Genomic DNA, 20,418 nt, shown 5'->3' on the forward strand with positions numbered 1-20,418 from the left:
AACTGACCCTTCTGACAGTATTTAAGGTATGTGCCACAGAGAGTTCATGGAACAACCAAGAACAGAACCTAGTTTCCTTGTTTTCCACCTACTTAACCTGCTCTGCCAGCCCAGGACACTTTCATTCAAAATCTCTCCCTCCCTGGTGTATGCAGCGAGGAACCGTTTGTTATAACCTGAGATAGTGTGTCTGCCTCTTCCTTTTCAGTCTCTCCTCTTAGTTTCTCTATGGCAGCTTAATTTAGACCCTGACCATTTAGTATCTAGAAGGGGTGTGTGTGTGTGTGTGTGTGTGTGTGTGTGTGTTGAAGAGGATTAATGGTGGAGACTTTGCAATGCAATGTGTGATTACTTTAGAAGGAAAGATGAAAGAAAACAAAATATTCACTAGGGAGAGTTAAAAACCAAAGGCCATTTTTCTGTGTTTATGTTATCGCAGAACACTAAAATACATTCTACCAAAAGGATTGGTATTTAGGTCAGATAAGATTTAAGATATAAAACTGAGACATGATTTGATATTGACATAGCCTCCGTATTTAGTTTGTTAAAGGTTGCTACTTCTGTGATCTTTTACCTCATCTCCAGAGCCACCTGCTTCCCAGCCTCAGACAGGGTGTCCTGTGGAGCACCATGAAGTAAGACTTAGTTTAGCTAGATTGAACCTTTCAGCCCGTCTGTGAAGGCAATTAGGAGGATACTTATGAGATCTGTAACTTTTGGTTGAGTCTGCAGTGACAAAAGAAAGTTGTAATCAGCTTTCATACATGACCTCATGACAGCACTCTGACAATAACTAGGATAGGAATGGGAATTGACTAAATAGGGAACGATGGATCTTATTGAGCAAAATGTCCTAAAACTATTGTGATAATGGTAACACAACTCAGTAAATTCATTAGAAATCAGTGGGTCGTGCACTTAAAATGGGTGAGTTTATGGTATGTAAATTATACCTCAAAGTTGTTTTAAAAATTAAAGTTAGATAATCATTAAAAGAATAAAACTAGACCCATAACACACTCTCTCTCTCTTATCCCACAACAGTCAACAAATCTGTCAAGTGTTCATATAAAATACCATTTTTTAATCTTTTTACATATTTCAAGTGTATAATACCTAATACAAACATAACATGTACAAAATAAAACACAATGAAAAATTTTCCTCTCACTGCTCTCCCTCAGGCACCCAGTGCCCTTCCCTGAAAACAATGTTATCAGTTTCTTGTGTATCGTTCTAGAGACATTTTATGCATCTCCAGAAAGGTACGTGTGTGTGTGTGTGTGTGTGTGTGTGTGTGTGTGTGTGTGTGTATTATATCCCCCCAACCACACACACCTTTTTCTCTTTAACTTGTAACATATTATACACAGTGTTCTGCAATCTTTTTTTACTTAATAACCTATATCATATCAGAATCTAAATAGTGCTCGAATCTTTTTATCTTTACTGTCCCACTGCCAGAGAACTCATTGGACCCTCAGTGCCTCTTGCCTGGACCGTTTTATGTAATTTGAGGTGCCATCTGTTGTAAGATCCACTGGTCTTTGGGGGCCTTTAAGAGATAAAACTGTTGCCTATTAAGTTATTATAACATGCCATTGTAAGATGTCGCCCAATTTCAGGGAGAAAAAAAACACTAATGCTAAAAAGTGCATGTATGTGCACAAACATATAAACAATAAATTAGGACATTGTCCCAGCCAGTTCTCCAACCTCAAAGCTCGATTCCTTTTAATTCCGTCTCCTGCCAGTCATTTGTCTAAGCTCTAGGTTTAATCTTTTCACTCCTCTACTTTAAATCCTTCATGGTCTCGCCATTGCTACAGGATGAAGTCCAAATAACTTAGTGTGGTCACAGAGAGCCTGCCCTTTTCTGGCCTCCTTTCTCTCCACTAACCTATGCTCTAGACATGCCCAGCTATTGACTATTCCTCAAAAATGTAGTGCTCTTTCAAAACTTTGTGCTTTTGGACATGTTGTTCCCTCTGCCTGGAATACACTTGACCTCTTTCTTCCTAGCTAAATACCATTTGTTCTCCAAGACTCATCTCTGGGAAAACTGCCACGAACTTCCCAAGTTCAATGAAATATCCTCTCTGCACTGCCACGCTCACTGTGCTTAATTCCATCAAAAGCACTTCTTGTCTCATATTAGGCTTCACGTTTCCTTGCCTGTCTTCCCTACTCTTACTTTATTTGCATCACAAGGGTTTGCCAGGGTGCCTAGTTTATGGTAAGCATTCAGTGAGTGTTTATTGAAGAAATGTGTACTTTGGCCCTGGATGTAATCTACACATCTGCAGTCATGGAGGTGTGGCCAGCCCAGTGGAGGGGAAAGGACACTAGGTCTGAAGTCAGAGGATGCCAGCTATGGGCTCTGACACCTCTGCCTCTCTGGTCTCAGTTTGGTCAGTTAATGTTTCCAAGACTCGGTTCCCTCACCTGAAAACATGTGCAGTGGTACCTGCCTGCCTACAGGGCTGCAGGGATTCAACGAGAGGAGCATCCGAAGTAACCGGCATGGAGATGGTACTCTAAACAAGGCAGCTTCTATCAAAGTGGCTGGAACATCCTATGCTGGTGAGCAGGTTTCATGTACCCTGGGAATACACACACCACTGACACATGCTGTAATACCACCTGGACTTTGGTTTCCTGTTTTCATCTTATTTTTTAAAAGGTGATATATATTAAGTTTGAGAAATCAAGGTGATGAAAAAAAACACACACACATATATACTCAATTCTTGCTCATACCATTATCCCCAAATGTTGTAGGCAATCAATCACCTTTAATGGTTTCTTTTAGACCCTGCCCATGTTATATTTTTAACACAAATACAAGTACATAAATACATATTTCATTCCCCCTTTTACCCAACATGTACAATATTTTTTCATGGTATATCAATATTCATATTTCTGAATATCACTTTATTCAGGGACTTTGTGACCTTCTGAGTTTGCCTATAAGAATTCCAATCAAGTAGACAAGTATGTGGAAAGAGATTTTATTTACTGCTTCTCATCACAACTCTGAGCTCTAAGCAAAGGTAAAAGCTTTGTCTCATAGCCTCAGCTCCTTCTTCAGGGAACCACAAAGAAGCAGCATGACTAAAACAATGAAAGACCTGAAAGTCACAGCCGGCCACAGGGGAAGAAATCTGCCACCGGCCGAGGGTTGTGCAGATCTCAGCAGCATGACGTCAGAAGAATGCTGCAAACAGCTTCAGCACACAGACTCGGGAGTCTTCAGCACCACTGTCTCCTGCATGCTTTCACCATATGCATGAGACGCTCCCTAGTGAGCCTTCCCCTTTAAAAGAAAAGATTATTTCCAAAATTGCACACAGGTTCTATTTAGGGGCTGCTCAGGTATAGAACAAGATCTGCTTTTTTTTTTTTAAATACTATACTCATTTATTGGACTAGTATTTAAAAAGATTAACCATCGTATGTGCTGGCAGAGTTGCAGAAAAACTGGAATTTTCATTACTTTGGGTGGGTGGGAAGGCAAAGGAAATGACCATTTTAGATCACAGTTCCACATATCTTACAAGTAAATCATTCACCTAAACAACAACAGTTTGATTAGTAAAACATACATCTAGATAATGAACTGAATGCAATATGCCCAGCAGATTTATTTATAATACCCCAAACCTGGAAATAACCAAAATCATAGATAGATAAAGTAGTAATTCACAGTACACAATACTACTCAGCAATAAAACAATTATTCACATAAGCATTTGTGTTGAATCTCAAAATAACTATGTAGCATGAAGGAAACCAGTATTTGTTAAAGAGTACACACCTTCTAGTGCATATAAAATTATGAAAAACTAGAGGTCCCTCGGCGTGGCCTCGGGGGATCAGGCCGAAACTGCCAGTCCAAAGCTGCACTCATCCTGGCCCCTCTGTGCATGCCACGGGCTCACACCCAGTCAGTCCCGAAGACCTGCTTTTTTTTAAGGCTTGTCTTTAGACATGAACATTTCCTTATGTGTTTAGAAATCAAGAGTTGGTAGTATAAGGAGGTGGGTTGGGCTTTATAGATAGCTATTATTCTTTCTGTTATGGTGATCACATAAATGATAACGTAACAAATACAAGGCTATTAAAAGTTTGTTAAAACTCAGTGGTTTAGCATAGACCTATGAAACAGGAGGTCACAAGTTCAATTCCTGATCAGGGCACATGCCCCAGTTGTGGGCTCGATCCCCAGTAGTGGGGCATGCAGGAGGCAGCCCATCAACGATTCTTTCTCATCATTGTTGTTTCTATCTCTCTCTTCCTCTCCCTTCCTCTCTCTGAAACCAATAAAAAAAATTTTTTTAAGTTTGGTAAAATGTGGATATTCAAATAATAGACCTTTGTTTTATTGGCAAGTTTAATCATGACCCAGGTTGCCCATGTCCTCTCCCCACTTCTCTGATTTTTTCCTCAGGCATCCATTACTTGAGTTGGTGGTCTGAAGTTCTTAAAACTCTCTCATATGAATGGCCCCAGTTAATTCACTATGCTCCCCACTCCCAAATCCCTGACTGCCCATTGTCTTGACTGAAGATTCCCACATGGACAGGAAAACAGACTAATTAGGAGAAGTCTAATGACTCAGTTGGCACAGATAGCAGATTCACCATCTTATGCTCAGGAAATTACTGCCGCTCTGTCTCCATTTGTCATGTGTACTCACTGCACAAAACTTAGCAGGAAGATTGAATGGGCTGGGGAAGAGAACAGAAATTCCTCATGTCTTCATGGTGTGTTTCTAACCACAGAAGCCCAGAGGCATGAAGGCCTGCATCAGCTTTCTATACTGTACCAGCCACAAACACTGCAAACCCAGCAACAAAGAAAAATAAGTGCAGGGAGCTATGGGAACAAGTAAGCAAAGGCACTGAATCCAACACAGTAGGGGGAACAAGGACCATTAAGAAGGCAATCAAGTGAAACCCATTAAGAGCTTATTTCTCAACTCACTATAAAGATATTGACACAATCTATTTACTATTTGGTATCTGAGCCAGAATAATAGTATAGTCTGATGAATGAGCTGGAGATGACAAGGTAGAGAAGAGCAATGGGATTAAGACATGCAAAAGCGCTAAATCTCTACATCATGAAGTAACAGGGCAATTTTATAACCCCAGAGAGTTCTATGTGAGTGGATATGGAGACAGGGCCAGTGTCATGGTGAGAGACGAGGTGAGGCTGGAGAAATGGCCAGAGCCAAATGATGAAGGACTTTGTGAGGTCATGCTATGGATTTTAGATTTTAAGTGAAAGGCCCTAGTGGGAGCCACTGCAGGATTTTGAACAGGGAATAACAGGATCAGATTTAAGTTGTAGGAGGTCACACATAGTATGTAGATCATGGATTTGAGTGCTGTTTCCATAGCACCTACCATACTATCCTATATAATGAAGAGGTGATATGCAAATTGACCATCATGCCCTTGCACAAGATGGCCACCCCCATGTGGTCACAAGATGGCTGCCACAAGATGGCCGGCAGGAGAGGGCAGTTAGGGGTGACCGGGCTGGCAAGGGAGGGTATTTGGGGGGGGGGGGTCGCCAGGCCAGCAGGGGAGGGCAGTTAGGGGCAACCAGGCTAGCAGGGGAGGGCAGTTAGGGGCGACCGGGCCTACAGGGGAGGGCAGTTAGGGGTGACCGGGCTGGCAAGGGAGGGTAGTTGGGGGGGGACCAGGTCAGCAGGGGAGGGCAGTTAGGGATGACTGGGCCGGCAGGGGAGCAATTAGGCGTCGATCAGGCTGGCTGGGGAGTGGTTAGGGGGTGATCCAGCTGGCAGGCAGAAGTGATTAGGGGCAATCAGGCAGTCAGGCAGGTGAGCAGTTGGGAGCCAGCAATCCTGGATTGTGAGAGGGATGTCCAACTGCCGCATCTAAACCGGCAGTCGGACATCCCCCAAGGGGTCCCAGATTGGAGAGGGTGCAGGCTGGGCTGAGGGACACGCCCCCCCCCCCCTGCATGAATTTCGTGCACCGGGCCTCTAGTACTATAATAGGCATCCATCTGTCTCCACACTAAACTGTAACCTTACTGAGGACAGCATGGCTGCTTTCTCATTATATCTAATGTATGCATAGCACATATTTAGTATTAATGAATGAATAGATGGATGGTGGATATTCAATCTTATTCATCTTTTTGCCTCTAATGCTTATGTAGTACTCAGTACAACGTAAGTAATTGATAAGGGTCTGTTGAATAAATTAATGAATGCAGACTTCTGCCTCACTCTCCACACTTAACTCCCAGCATTCTCCAAGAAACATGGTCCTATAACAATAAATCTGTGTAGTTTATCCAAATTCCCTTCATTGGTTGCCTTTCATATGCTGTTCCCTCTGATTGGAATTCCCTATATTTATCTCCCTTCTATCATGTGAATTCCAATTATCTCAACTCTCAGTTCAGATTTTGGTATTATAACATTTCCCACTTGCGTCAACTAATGTCAATACCTCCCACCACCATGCTGATTCCTCTTGGCCCACTAACTTCTTGGCTCTCATTTACATAGTTTTAGTTACATGCATAATATTTTGTATTATAGTTTATTATGTATAGCTCTAGATTTTGAGCTTATAGGGTGCTTCCTGAACACCCATCCTAGGCCTAGGCCTTGATCATAAAGGACACTCAGATAATGTGTTTTTAGATGTTACTTGTCTATTTTTTTGAAACTATTTATGTGTTATAACTTCTGGAGTTGATCAGTGTCATGGTTTAGTCTCCAATGTGTGGCCCTGCATTTTGTGTCCTAAAGACATCTAAGGCTACCTTCAACATGTGCCCCAGAGTTGGTGAATAATTCTGTGTCCATAGCATCCATTGCCTTTGTGATTTCTTCCCTAGCCTCTCAGCTTTCCTGCGGACTGAAGAGTCCTAATTCTGAAGAGGTAGCCCCTTCATCATCATTTTCCCCCTCAGATCCTATCTTTATTCAAATTATCCTGCAGCGTGCTTACAGAGGCCAGAATTCTAGGCACACAGTATTCTAGGCACAAATACAAGCCTCCTATCATTGTACAAATGTATTTGTATTTCATTTTCAGAATGTTTCCAGAAGTGGTTGTAATTTTGTTGGCTTTCGAAGAAAAAGCGATAGATTGAATCAGAATCTTTGCAATGACCTCTGAGTCTCCTTTTCACCTACAATAACTCAAAAGCCCAGTGCAGTGTCCCTCCCCTGCTGCCCCCCACACTCCCTCCCCAATGTCTTTGTCTCTGATTGAGATCCTGGCCACCTACTTGCAAGTGGTTCTTCCAACCCTGATTACCAGTGTCCTATTCAACAAGATATGGTGTATAGCTCACTCCTTTCAATTAGAATATGAAAGAAAAAAAAAACTAGAAACAACTGGTTCTCTTTCAGTTTTCCATAAAGTAATCATTTTCCATCTTGCTAATTTGGAAAGTAGAAAATTAATCTACTTTCAAGGTTTAAAAAATAACTATTATTATTATTGCAATTAATACTAGTAGAGTACTATATTTAAGTCAGGAACTCTTTTAAGTTATTTATATTATATACATTTGGTCATTTAATCCTCACAAAATTCCTATGCAATCTATACTGTTATTACTCCTATTTTACAAATGAAGAAACTGAGGCACAGAGAAATTGAGTAATTTCCAAGACTAAAATGTGACAGAGTAGATATTTTAACCTGTGCAGCCTAGAGCTGGGGTTTGGTGGACAAGGAGGGAAGGAGAAGAGACAGAGAGTTTTTTCTGAGTCTTTCCATTATCAGCAGCGAATTTGGGTATTTAACTTGCTGAGCCTCAGTTTTGACATCTGTAATGTGAAAATACGTAGAAATACCCCCAGGAGGTTTGTTAACAGTAGTAAATATAACCATGCATGTAAAGTACCTAGCTGACTGAAAGTGCTTAATGAATATTTCTCTCTCCCCTCCCCCCAATTAGTTCTCTATTTTCAGATTATAACCATCATTTTTGAGCTACCATTAGAAACCAGTCGGTTTACCTCCCAACCCTGTCCTGCACCAGCTGTGTGAATTGAAGCCCCCATTTCCAGTGTAAGCTGGCAATCATAAAACCCATCATAAGTTTAAATGAGATCATGTTTGAAAGGCAATTAACCCAGTGCCTGGCATATGGTAAATGCTCAATAAATGACAGCAGCTATAATGATGGTGGTGATAAGAAAGAGGAGGGGATTATGAAGGATTACAGTGATGATGTTTTCAGCTTAATTCTCTCTCCTTACAAAAAAAAAAAAAAAAAAAAAAAAAACCTGCCATCTGCCCTCCTTGGATATATGAAATAGAAAAGCTCACTGCAGAAAAGTTAGCAGGTAGAGTGGGCTGGGAAAGAGAACAGAAATTCCTAATGGTCTTCCATGATGATAGAAGCACAGGATTGTGTCTGACCATGTAAGCCCAGAGACATGAAAGCATGCATCAGCTCTCTATACTGTACAAGCCACAGATACTGCAAACCCAGCGGGCAAAGAAAAATAAGTGCAGGGAGCTATGGAATGAGCAAGCAAAGGCACTGAATCTAACACAGTAGCAGGGAAACTATTTGAATCCCCAGAGACTGTCTTCAAGCACTACAGTCTCAACCTTCTAGTGCATAAAACTATCTGGAACATTTATGAAAATTTCAGATAGCAGGGAACCACTCAGAGACCCAGAGTTGGTAGCCCAGAATCATACTAAAAAGCACCGCCCTGTGATTAAATCAGCATACAGGGTGTGGCCAAAGGTAGGTTTACAGTTGTGAGTACACAAAACAGTTTAGTTTTATATTATTATTTATTAATTATTGTATTATTTTCCATATGAACAACTGTAAACCTACTTTTGCTCCACCCTGCATTTATTGCCTTGAACCAAGATTATTCCTAAGAATCTAAATGAGAGTTTTAGTAAGATTTAAGATCGAATATTGCTTTAAGAAGATTATTTATTGAAATAATATTTATCACTGTATGCCAACTCAAAGCATTTGTTCAAATATCACACAGTTTAATTCTTAAGAATACAATAAAAAACGAGATAGACACTCCTTTGACAAATACATTTGTGTACATATATGTAAACATAGATACGTATATATATACACATGTGAGTGTTGATCTCAGCAGTCTAAAGTATCCTTACAAGAATTTGCAGTCTATTTTTATTATCTCATACAGCCTTGTCTTAAATTTCCATTCCTGCTAGACTATAGATGTATCATCAATATTTACCTATTTTTACATGAAGGATAATGAATATGTTTTTTCTCTAAGGGCTAACCTCGTTTTACTTGCACTATATACCTAATACACTCATCAAGAATGTTTTAATGCACATCTTAAAGTTCACCCAATGGACATTCCAATATAGTAAAGAAAATATATGCATGGAGAGTGCCACTTTACAGGTTAAGAAGGTAAAGGGGAAGAGTTTATATTTCCACTGACAACAAAGAAAGGCAACATTATTATTTAACGGTCATCAAACTGATTCTGTGCCCAAATTACTATACAATGATCTGCTATCAACTAAATTTGGTCCACTGCAGTTCGCCTTGGAGAAAACTAATTTTCAAAGATAAAAAGTGAAATTTTCATAATATTCCACTTGTGGTCATTATTATGGTTTCCACCATATTATTAAGAAGTAAATCTAAAATCCTTCCAAAGACAAATTTAAGCTCAACACCCAGTAAGCACTTAAATGCACCTTTTCTGATCTTAAAAATTTTTTGAGATATTTGATAATTTTTAGACATCTCTCACCAAACCTTTAGACAACTTGAAACTAAAGGAAAATTGCAGGTGGTTCTTAATATAAGCCAAGTAACTACACGTGGAGATAATAAGCATCTCACCTTTTATAAGGTGCTTCTAGTGTTTTTCTAACATTTGTTACATAAAGAATTGGATCAGATGAATATCACCAGTTCCAGGTCTCCTCTTCAGCATTATTTTTATCAAGTTTTTTTTTAATCAAACATTCTTGCTGAAACCGGTTTGGCTCAGTGGATAGAGCATCGGCTTGCGGACTGGGGGGTCCCAGGTTCGATTCTGGTCAAGGGCATGTGCCTTGGTTGCGGGCACATCCCCAGTGGGGGGTGTACAGGAGGCAGCTGTCGATGTTTCTCTCTCATTGATGTTTCTGACTCTCTATCCCTCTCCCTTCCTCTCTGTAAAAAATCAATCAAATATATATTAAAAAATAATAATAAAATAAAACATTCTTTCCAATGTTTAGCAGTAATATATTTTAATTTAACCGTTTATGAACATTTGAAATCAACCATTGGCTCAGACTGATGCCAGATTTAAAGAAAATAAATTTCAGAAGCTTAGTTGTTTATGAGTTTCCTAATTTCATAGCTCATTAAAATTTGTTCCAAAAATTATTCTGGATCTTATTACATATTTCATGTCTGAGTCCTACAGTTGAATGTTTTAAATAATATCTTTTGAAATTAGAGATTTAAATGGTCTATTTCATTTTGCTACTACTCATCCTATCCCTTTTAAAGGAAGAGTTACTTGGCTGAAAGAAAAGTGTGGGGATGTTTGTGAGCTGTCATAAATTAAAATCATGCGATATCTTTGCTCAAGTGGCAATCTAAGAAACAGGTGCCTATTGGGTTTCTGTGGGGTTTTTTGTTGTTGTTGTTTGTTTGTTTGACATGCAGACGTGTGGTATGCCCCTGTTGCTGATACATCCAGACACCTGAGTTCAAAGGCAATCCAAAGTTCCTAGTCATTTTGTTTATTTTAGCTAAGGTACCCTTGGGAACTCCACCCAGGCCTGGAAGTCTGCTTGCCCAAGGAGAATTTTACTAGGTACATTTAGTGGTATTTCAAAGTCCACAGGATAACTTTATAGGGTTGGCTGATTTTCTTTTTATAGAGTTTGACCTCATCTCTTGAAACCCTCTGGAAGGCAATGTAAGTGTAACTTATGACTATTCAAAGTAGATGTTGAGGGGAAAGTAATTCTCTAGTTTAGTGCATTAAAATTGAAACACTACTCTTACTCATTGGTAGACATATTCAAAAAACCAAGTTTTGCACTCAACCGCAGTTCGCACTGAACTGAATCACACAGTGAACTGTAGGAAGTTGCATGTAAAATATAGGGAATGCTGAGGGTCCATGGCCTTTCTAATCGTGTGTGAAAATTGTGTATGTGTGCACAATTGTTCATTTTCCTGATGGAAGAATCATAGTTTTCCAGAAATTCTCAATGGGGCATATGATTCCAAAAAGTTAAAAACAACTCACATGGAGAGAATAATAAATGAATATTTGGCTGCCCTAATATCACGGATATTAAAATATTGCTTCAAAGAGTGGCTTCAATGACCTTTCATTATCACATCAATCAAAGGCTGATTCTTAAGCCTTTCTTCTCAAGGTTACCTGAGCCTCACACCAGGAGGTTTTGCTCAGGAGTCCAGGCCCTTGAAAAGGCTCTCTGACTAGGTCAGTTCTAGGAGCAGTCAGAGTACTGGTAGAACACCAGATGATTTTAGATGGCACAGCTATGATATCCCCCTTGAGATTCTCTTCTAGTTCTTAATATGACAAGCCAATAGTCCCCACTGGTGTTGGGTTTATTTTACCATTTCTGTAACACTTCTTAGTCTCCCCTTTCAAGAGAGAGCAAAGCTCAAGCTCAGTCTTCATAGGCAACTCTATATGGCAAGAATTTTATAACATTACTTTTTTCATGGTATTTCTTTTTATGATTAGCTTCTATTTAAGGCAAATTATATTCATTTTCAATTTATAACTAATTAAAAAAATTATTTTAATAAATGTATTTCATTTTTAAAAAGAGAGACAACTTAAAGAAAAATATTTGTATTGGTACAGATAATACAAGGATATGACAAAATCATAAAAGTGGTATGTAAATTATAGAAAATTGGGAAGCACCAGACTAAACAATTGCTAGTCAAGTCATGCTTTTATTTTTTAAAAGATTGACAGTCTTTTGGAAAATATAATTTATTTAGGACAAATCTTATAACCAGTAATAAAAATTTCTACCAAGCATTTCTGAAAAAAATAAGTGCAATTTGTGAGAATGGCTTTAACATTATTTGTTACTTAGGATGCTTTCAGATGCTGTAATAGAAAATACAACTAAAAGTATCTTAAACAATAAAGATTCTCTCCTGATGGTGCCAGTAGATTCAGTCAGTGGCTCAATCACATCATCAAGAGCCCAGATTCTTGCCATATTTTCCTCTGCTATTCTGAGCATGTCAATTTTGTCTTCCAATTTGTATCCTGCTGATCTCAAGATAACTTCCATGACACCAACTCCTCTGCCAACAATGACTAGATTAAGTATGAACCACTATATTTTGTCCCTTTTAAGAGCAAAGGAAACTTACCCCCAAATTTTCCATATTTGCCTTCACATATCATAATCAAGGTTGCACTTCATGCCTACATTAAATCAGACATTGACAAAAAAAAAAAAGGGAATTGCTGTAGCTTAATTCCGATTCCCCCATGGAGGCTAGGGAGGGACCAATGAAGACCATGGGCCTAAATAACTGGACAATAATTGAGGTTCTTTTGGCAAAGAAGTAAGAAAAGAATGACCATTGAGTAGAAACCACACTGTTTACCATGAGCTTTCATTAACACAAGATTTTAGCAAGTCTGAGAGCTGCAGAAAGGCTAAGGATAATGTTGGAGAAAAAATTTATTTCAGTGTCAACAATAAGTAATAAAAACCTGGGCCATATTGACAAGATATGTACAGAAGATGGTAGCTTAAAAACTAAGTGTTTTTATGAGTCTAAAAAAAAATTAACTCTCAAAAGAATTATCTCAGGGGTTTAAAAAGCATTGATTAGCCAGTAATTCTCCCCTATCCCACCTCCCTCAGATCTTGTGGGGAAAAAATAGATAAGGACAATCCCAGGGCAATAAAAAAAGTGGTGGTGGTAGTGATGGTGGTGGTAGTAGTGGCGGTTTTTAAGAATTTGATACTTTTTAAAAGATGTAGAGTAGACATCATAGGGGGAAGAACATTATTAAACTTTGTTAGACTTTTCTTTTTTGTTAATTTTGACTTACATGTGGACTAGTTCAAGGGCATCTTTATCTTACCTGTACATCGGGCTTATAATGGATGGGGGTTTATTTGCATTTTTTTAAGAGAGAGGAAGGGAAAGAGAGAGAAACATTGCTGTGAGAGAGGAACATTGATCGGTTGCCTCTGCTATGCACCCCAACTGGAGACAGAACCTACACTCCAGGTATGTGCCCTGACCAGGAATTGAACCCATGACCTTTCAGTGTGCTGGACAATGCTCCAACCAGCTAAGCCACGCTGGCTAAGGAGGGCTCATAATGTTTTAATCTGGCCCTGAGAGGTAACTTTAGCGCCAGTAAATGAGATGGGAAATAAACCTTCAATTCACCTTTCTCAAGTTACTTGTGTTGTAACTGCTTTCTAAGCATAATTCTTGGCTTTATTCTCCACTCCAGAATGAATGGAAACAAATAACTGACTGAGTCATGATCTGGACTGAGACATGAGGAGACAGGAAAGGCCACTCAACAAATACTAAAATATTGATTGAGCACCTAAGGGGAGCCAAGTTCCTTGTATTTATTCTGATTTTCATCGCAACAATAACTCTATCATACAGGCATTTTCATTCTGATTTTAAAGAAGCAAAATTGAGGGCTAAAGAAAGGAAGTTGTTCCTTAGAGTATACGAAGCTAGTAAACAGTGGAACAAAGATTTGAACTGGTCTTTCTGACCCCAAATCCCATGTTCTTTCCATTGAGTTATCCTGTCTTCTTGAGGGTCTGTGTAGCCAAATACCAAAGAACAATATGAAGAGATTATGAAATGGGATCTAAGGAACAGGGTAAGAGATGTGAAGGAATAGAAAAAAAAGTCAAAACCAAATCTAGGCAACAAATAGTTAGTACCACCTAAGTGCCACACGTGGAATAGAGAAGAGACTGGGATACCTGTCTAGACATGGTAGGGGAGGAAGGGAGGTCAAGAATCAATACTGGCTCAAAGATAATTTGAAATCTAAGGGGAGAGGCTTTTTAAATGTTCTTTGGTGTAGAGCCAGAACAGGGAATAGGTGTGGCTTAGACTTGGAGATAAATTGGCACACCTGTGGAATAAGGAATTCACTTGGCAGGGAGGGGTTGGGGAAAACTTGCTTTATGGTAAGGTTGTCTTTTCACATGTAGGTGGAATTTCGCTTACCTTGTACTTATACAGATCTGGGTGCAAACTCTAGCTACCTGACTCTTAATTAACTGACACTTTTTCTTCTTGAGCATAGTCAAAATATTTCCACATATTTACACATGAGTAGGTTATCTTTTATCATGAATCTTAGTAAACAGAGTTTATTGAGAATTAGTAAAGCTATGATAGCATTACCATACTTGAGATCTCTCTGGAAAAATGATTGCTCAAGTAGCATTTCTCCTATTCTCATACAAAAAGCTGGGCTATTGTAAAACTTAAGACAATAAATAAATTAAAAAAAAAACAATAACAAAAAGCTGAGCTATTGTTGCCTAAGTTGTCATCTGGGTGTCACTGTTATCTTAGTTACCTGTCACTTATGGAGATTAAATATCAGTCTTACAGTTGTTCCAAATAATTCCGCATCGTTTCAGCTATCTGACTCATCTAGTGGAAAAGAATGCCGTTTACTCAAGTGTATCCATTTTAACCTGCCTATCTTCATAACAGCCTGCATATTTTACACCAGCCCTTCTCATACTTACCAGTGCTGCCAGAAAACATGGCAGATGTCTGTATTTATCCAAGCCTAAAGAAAAATAATGTTAGTGCAGAGACATATATTCAACCTGGACTTACCAAGAGCCCATTTTAGTTTCAACCCAAAGTTGGCTATACTCCACAAACAACTTGGGAAAATCTCAGGAGACCAAACCATTGCAAAAGAATTTCCAGAAACAGAAACCCAATGCCATGCCTTTCCCCACCCCCTTCCTCTGAGAGGACAGAAAATGTAGACTACTCCACATGCTGTTGGACAGAGGTCAAAAGGTACTTTGATCAGTCCAACCCTACTGGTTTCCAGGGAGTGAACATAAACTCATTTTACTAAATATAATCACTAAGGACCCATTTCTCAAAAAGCATTGAACTAATTTTTCTAAATAAATTTTTCTGTATTTAAATATGCTTTGGAATTAGCCTGCAAAATTTACTAGTGATAGATTATACTGCTTCTTTTACAAAGGTAAAATGAAGATTGTCTGCATGATCTAGGAGTAGCTCTTTTGTGAAATAGCCCAAAAGCTCCGAGGCATGGGTCAGAAACAGTCTTAAGTTCAAATTCAGACTCAACAATTTGATTCTGCATTACCTTGGGAATGTTTCATAAATTCCCTAAATCTCCTTATCTAAAACATAAGGATAATAAATTTTACTTTAACAAGTTGTTGGTTTGAATCCAATGAGTGGTACAAATAAGTGATACAGTGGTACAAATAAGTACTTTTAAGGAATTATAAAGAAACTAGAGGCCCAGTGCATGAATTTGTGCACTGGTGGGGTCCCTCAGCCTGGTCTGCACCCTCTCATAATTCAGGACCTCTCAGGGGGTGTCAGATAGCTGGTTTTGACCCGATCCTCACAGGCCTGATCCAGACAGGAGGGAGCCCAATATGTGGGTTGAGCATCTGTCCCCTGGTGGTCAGTGCACATCATAGCGACTGGTTAACTGGTCGTTTGGTCGCTTAGGCTTTTATATATATAGATGGTAACAGATTTAAAAAGCAATAGACTCACCCAGCTAGCATGGTTCAGAGGTTGAGTGTTGACATATGAACCAGAAGGTCACGGTTTGAATTCCCAGTCAATGCCCAGGTTGTGGGCTCAATCCCCAGTGTTGGACCAGCAGGAGATAACCAATCAATGATTCTCTCCCTTTCCCTTTCTCTCTGAAATCAATAAAAAAAATATATTTTTAAAAAGCAATAGACTCAATCAAGGTTCAGAAAGGGAATATACTTAAGTACATTGTATTTATGTAAAATGATTATTTGATTATTGAAATAAAATAGAATGTTGGGTATTTTTGAAAATTCATGTAAAATATACAGCAACCACCTTCCAAATACCAATGACCTCCCTGTCTAAATCTGTAGCCTTGATTGCTACTCCAAGCTTTAGACTTTGATATCCAGCTCCCCACAGGACTCATCTCAAAATGTCCAAAACTAAACTCAGCATCTTACCCTTTAAAATTATTGTTGTTTCCTAATTTAGGGAGGATACCCATGATTCACTCAGTCACAAAAGTCTCAAACCTGGATGTCATCCTAAAATCCTCTCTCTCATGTTCTACCCCAAACACCTAAATCAAGGATGATAGAGCTGTGGTTCTTGAGCCTGGCAGAGCTTCAGAACTAGATGCTTTGTAAAAGTGCCAAACCCTACCCCCAGAGATTTTGACCCAGAAGGCTGGGAGTATGCTGAAGGAATCCACATTCAGAAATAAATAAACAAACTTTTGCAGAGAATCTGTTATTCATCGAGATTTGAGAGCCACTGTTGTCATGTACCTTCTTACCAGACCTCATATGTGTACCTTCTTCTCCATTCCTACTGTACCTTACTTGCTTCAGACCCTCATACCTCTCTTGAATACTGAAATCACTCCATAAGTGGGCATTCTGTATCCAGTCCCTCTGGCCCCACCCCATTTATCTATCCTCCTAGTGCTGCCAGATTTATTTATCTGAACCTAGGCTTTAGAGAAAAACAGATCTAAATCCAAATCCCTGCTTTGCTAATTACTAGTTCTATACCTTGAGCAAGTTATTTTATCTCTCTAAGATTTGATGTTCTCATCATGAGCATAAGGATAATACTAGTACCTCTTATATGTAAAGCTCTTAGTACAGGGACTGGCTTATAGCCAGCTATTGGAATCATCATTATTGTCTTTGTTATCATGACATAAATCGAATCATGTAATTCCTGTTTCAAATCCTCCTGCTCCCCTCCTCCTTGTCAATGAGCAAATCCCACTGTTAGGCCTTCTTAATTCCGATTACTTTTCTCCAGCATATAACTCTAATTATCACCAGTCATGAAGCATCTTCTGATATTGCATGTCCTTCCAGATTTCTTCTCATGGCTCACACCTCAGGCCTGCCCAGATGCTGTGGCTCAGCCAAATGGAAATATCAAGTCTGTGTTCATTTGGCTCATTCTCTATCCAGGTCTGACTTATCCAACTACCAACTAACTAGAGTTAGGTGTCCTGACTCTACTGAAGTTAATAAGCACAATCATCTGTATGCTTTGTATAAGTGCCCAATTTACCACAAATACTAGTATATGGTATACATAGTTATATGCTCCTCCCTAAATAAAGTTCTGAGTGATTCTTGCCTTAGCTAATACCTAAAGTTTAACCTCAGGTCGAAGGAAAGATAGAAGGAAAGAAGGAAGAAGCTCAGGTAATATCAGGCTGGAGAAATGTCTTTTACTGAGGATGGGTGAGTCTGTGGTCAGATCACCAAGAATGTCAATATTCTTTATAAGGAGGGGAAACATCTTGATCCCAGAAAAGTACATTGTGGGTGAAGTACTACCCCAGTCTCTGATGGGGGGTATTTGAAGGGCATGGGGAGATAGAGTGAAGCCCTTGGGAAAAGAGATTAGTAGGAACACACAACAATGATGATGATGATGATGATGATGATGATGATGATGATGATGATGATGATGAGATGATGATGATGATGATGGCTAACTTTTATTAAGTATCCATTATGGATTGGGTTCTATGTTAATTGTTTTACAAACATATTCTCTTATTGTCACAACAACCCTACAAGAGGTTGAGTGCCAGCTAGAAAAACTGAGTCTCAGGGGAATTAAGAGACTTGCCCAAGAGAACATAACTAGTAAACAAGCCTGCCCCACACACCTTCCCACCACCACCCCACTACCACCCCCACTGAGGCTCAATCAGAAGAGCACTTGAAGGAAAAATTTCAGCTCACTAAACATGGGCATGTCCCAGGAGCTCTCTTGAATCAATTTGCACACTGTGCTCAGAAGAGCAATTAGTTCCTGCTTATTTAATACCTAGGACCCCATTTCCTTGGTTCAGGACTAATTGCCCGTGAGGTTAGAACAGAGAGTGACTTAGGTGACTCTAGTGCCAACTGAAGGTTGGCAATGGAGTTTCACATACCGGCCTAGACAACACTAGCCTCTTAAATCACACAAAAATTCACTCATAAATCGACTAGACTCTGCCTATCGCATAAAAGTAAATAACCTTCTTGAGACTCAATTCAGGAGAATTATTCCAAAATACTCAAGACATATAGCCTCATTAGTTATAATACAAAAAAAAAACAAAAAAAAAACTGGCAACATGAAAACAAATAAGAAATTTTTGGCATAAACTTACAAAACTTGCATGACAAAATGTGCAATCCAACTTTGAGACAACATGAAATAGACTTATGATATAAGCTCAAGTCTAAAAAATAGTCAAAATTACATCTACCATATGGACATAATTATGTTTTTGTTCAAAGCACAGAAAACAAAACGACAAAAAGAATGCACCACAGAGAATGTGGGTTCACTCTAGGTGGTAGGAGCAGAATTTATAATGTTTATTTTTCTGCTTATGACATTTTGTAATATTTTTATTTTATTTTTACATCACAATTTATCCTCTCTATGCCCTCCTCTTCCATCTCCACCCATCCCATTCTCCCACACACATACCATCACCACACACTTGTCCATGTCAACATTTTATGTTTTTAATGAGAATAGGTTAATTCTCAATGAAAACAAAAAGTTTATTTTTTTTAAATAAAAAGAATTAACCTCCTGGAAAGTCGTGATGTAACTTGGAATTGTTTTGGATTCTGACTCAGACGGCCCTCCTATTTTCTTCATAATGTAGCCATGATCCTGTGACCCAACAACCTGGTGGCCTATAGTAATCAGAGCTATTAACTGACTTCCCTGAAGTTTCAAGGGCTTTGCCTTTTCATTACTAACTTATAAAGAGCCTTCAACAGGTTTCTGGCTTCATAAACTATCTGACATGCAATCTTCTCCCCAGCAGTCCATTTCCATAGAGTGTTGTGGTGAAACACAGGACCACACAAGCAAAGGCTGGGTTTCATTGTTAAGCATTTCCCGTTGTGTTTGGTTTCTTTCTTTTCCCTGATGGGTTCCACTAGAACTTATCTGTTCCTTACAGACTCCCGACCCAAATAGGGCTTTCCCTGCCCCACACAGTGTATCCTGAACAGAAGTAGCTGGGTCACAAGATTGCATCAACCAGGTATCTCAGAATTCTCACCTAAGAAGAAATGGATGAACACAGAAAAAAAAAATCAAAGGACCCTTGTTACTGTCTTCCAGTGGTCAGTACATTTTCCAGTTTCTGTTCCAAAATATCTTGGCAGCAATTTTACTCCAGGAGCCAGAAAGGGGAAAGTCTGTTCTTTCGTCATTACCAGCAGCTTGGGGAAAACCCGGTCCTTTTGCACACAAACAGGCTGGCTGCATTTGATTGCACAGAGCCAGTCATACTGGAACTCCTTAGCATCCCATGCTTTCTGAGGTTATTCACTCAGCACCGCCTCAGAGATTTAGCAGAGAGCACAAAACCCTGCATAGAGCCCCTTTCAGACCTGTAAGTGGGAGGCACACCTGGCTTCTTCCACCTCTTGTCAGCCCCGTTTCATGAGTGGGCAGATTCTGTCAATTTATTTTCATAAAGTAATGCTGTTCTATATGACTCTGCACAAAACACATTAAAAGTATCAGGTGATGATTATCTGGATTACTAGAAAGACACTGTGTCAAAGAAGTGTGACAAATCCTATATAATAAAAGGCTAATATGCAAATTGTCCCCTTGACTGGGAGTTCGACCAGGGGGCAGGGCCAGCCGGCCAACTGCCCTCGGCCCCTTCCCCCCACCCCCGCCAGCCCACCCCGATAGGGCTGATTGGGGCAGACGTGCCAGACCCCACCCATACACGAATTTGTGCACCAGGCCTCTAGTATAAATATAAAGCTAGAAGAATCTAAGAAGATAAGGAAGAAAGAATAAAAGCTAAAACAGTGGAGAGAAGGGGCATCTAGGGGAAATGAAGATCTAGAGATAATAAAGAAATCAAGAGAAGAGAGAATAAAAAAGACAACAGAAAAGCCTGTGGCTAATTCCCATTCTGAAAAGAAAACAACAACAATAGTTTTTGCCTCACTTTGGGTGGGTCTGCATCTGAGGGTGTAAATGGTGTTGAGGAACTCCAAACTTTACAACAACATTAAATTCATGGTTTTCCCACCTAGGACAGGACCACCACATCCTCTCTTA

At 39.3% G+C, this 20,418-nt stretch overlaps 1 long non-coding RNA gene across 3 annotated transcripts in view; it reads right to left on the reverse strand.

Annotated features, from left to right (window-relative positions):
- Positions 1 to 3,003: 3,003 nt before the first annotated feature.
- Positions 3,004 to 20,418, reverse strand: part of LOC114227272 (uncharacterized) — an 84,946-nt gene continuing 67,531 nt past the window's right edge. For all 3 annotated transcript variants that reach the window (XR_008558239.1, XR_008558238.1, XR_008558240.1), the window contains exons 2-3: positions 15,835 to 15,986; positions 3,004 to 3,322 (exon numbers count right to left, since the gene is read on the reverse strand). This is a non-coding gene — a long non-coding RNA (uncharacterized LOC114227272). The remainder of the gene's footprint in view (positions 3,323 to 15,834; positions 15,987 to 20,418) is intronic.

The sequence above is a fragment of the Eptesicus fuscus genome, chromosome 15 (assembly GCF_027574615.1).
Source record: "Eptesicus fuscus isolate TK198812 chromosome 15, DD_ASM_mEF_20220401, whole genome shotgun sequence".
Lineage (NCBI taxonomy): Eukaryota > Metazoa > Chordata > Mammalia > Chiroptera > Vespertilionidae > Eptesicus > Eptesicus fuscus.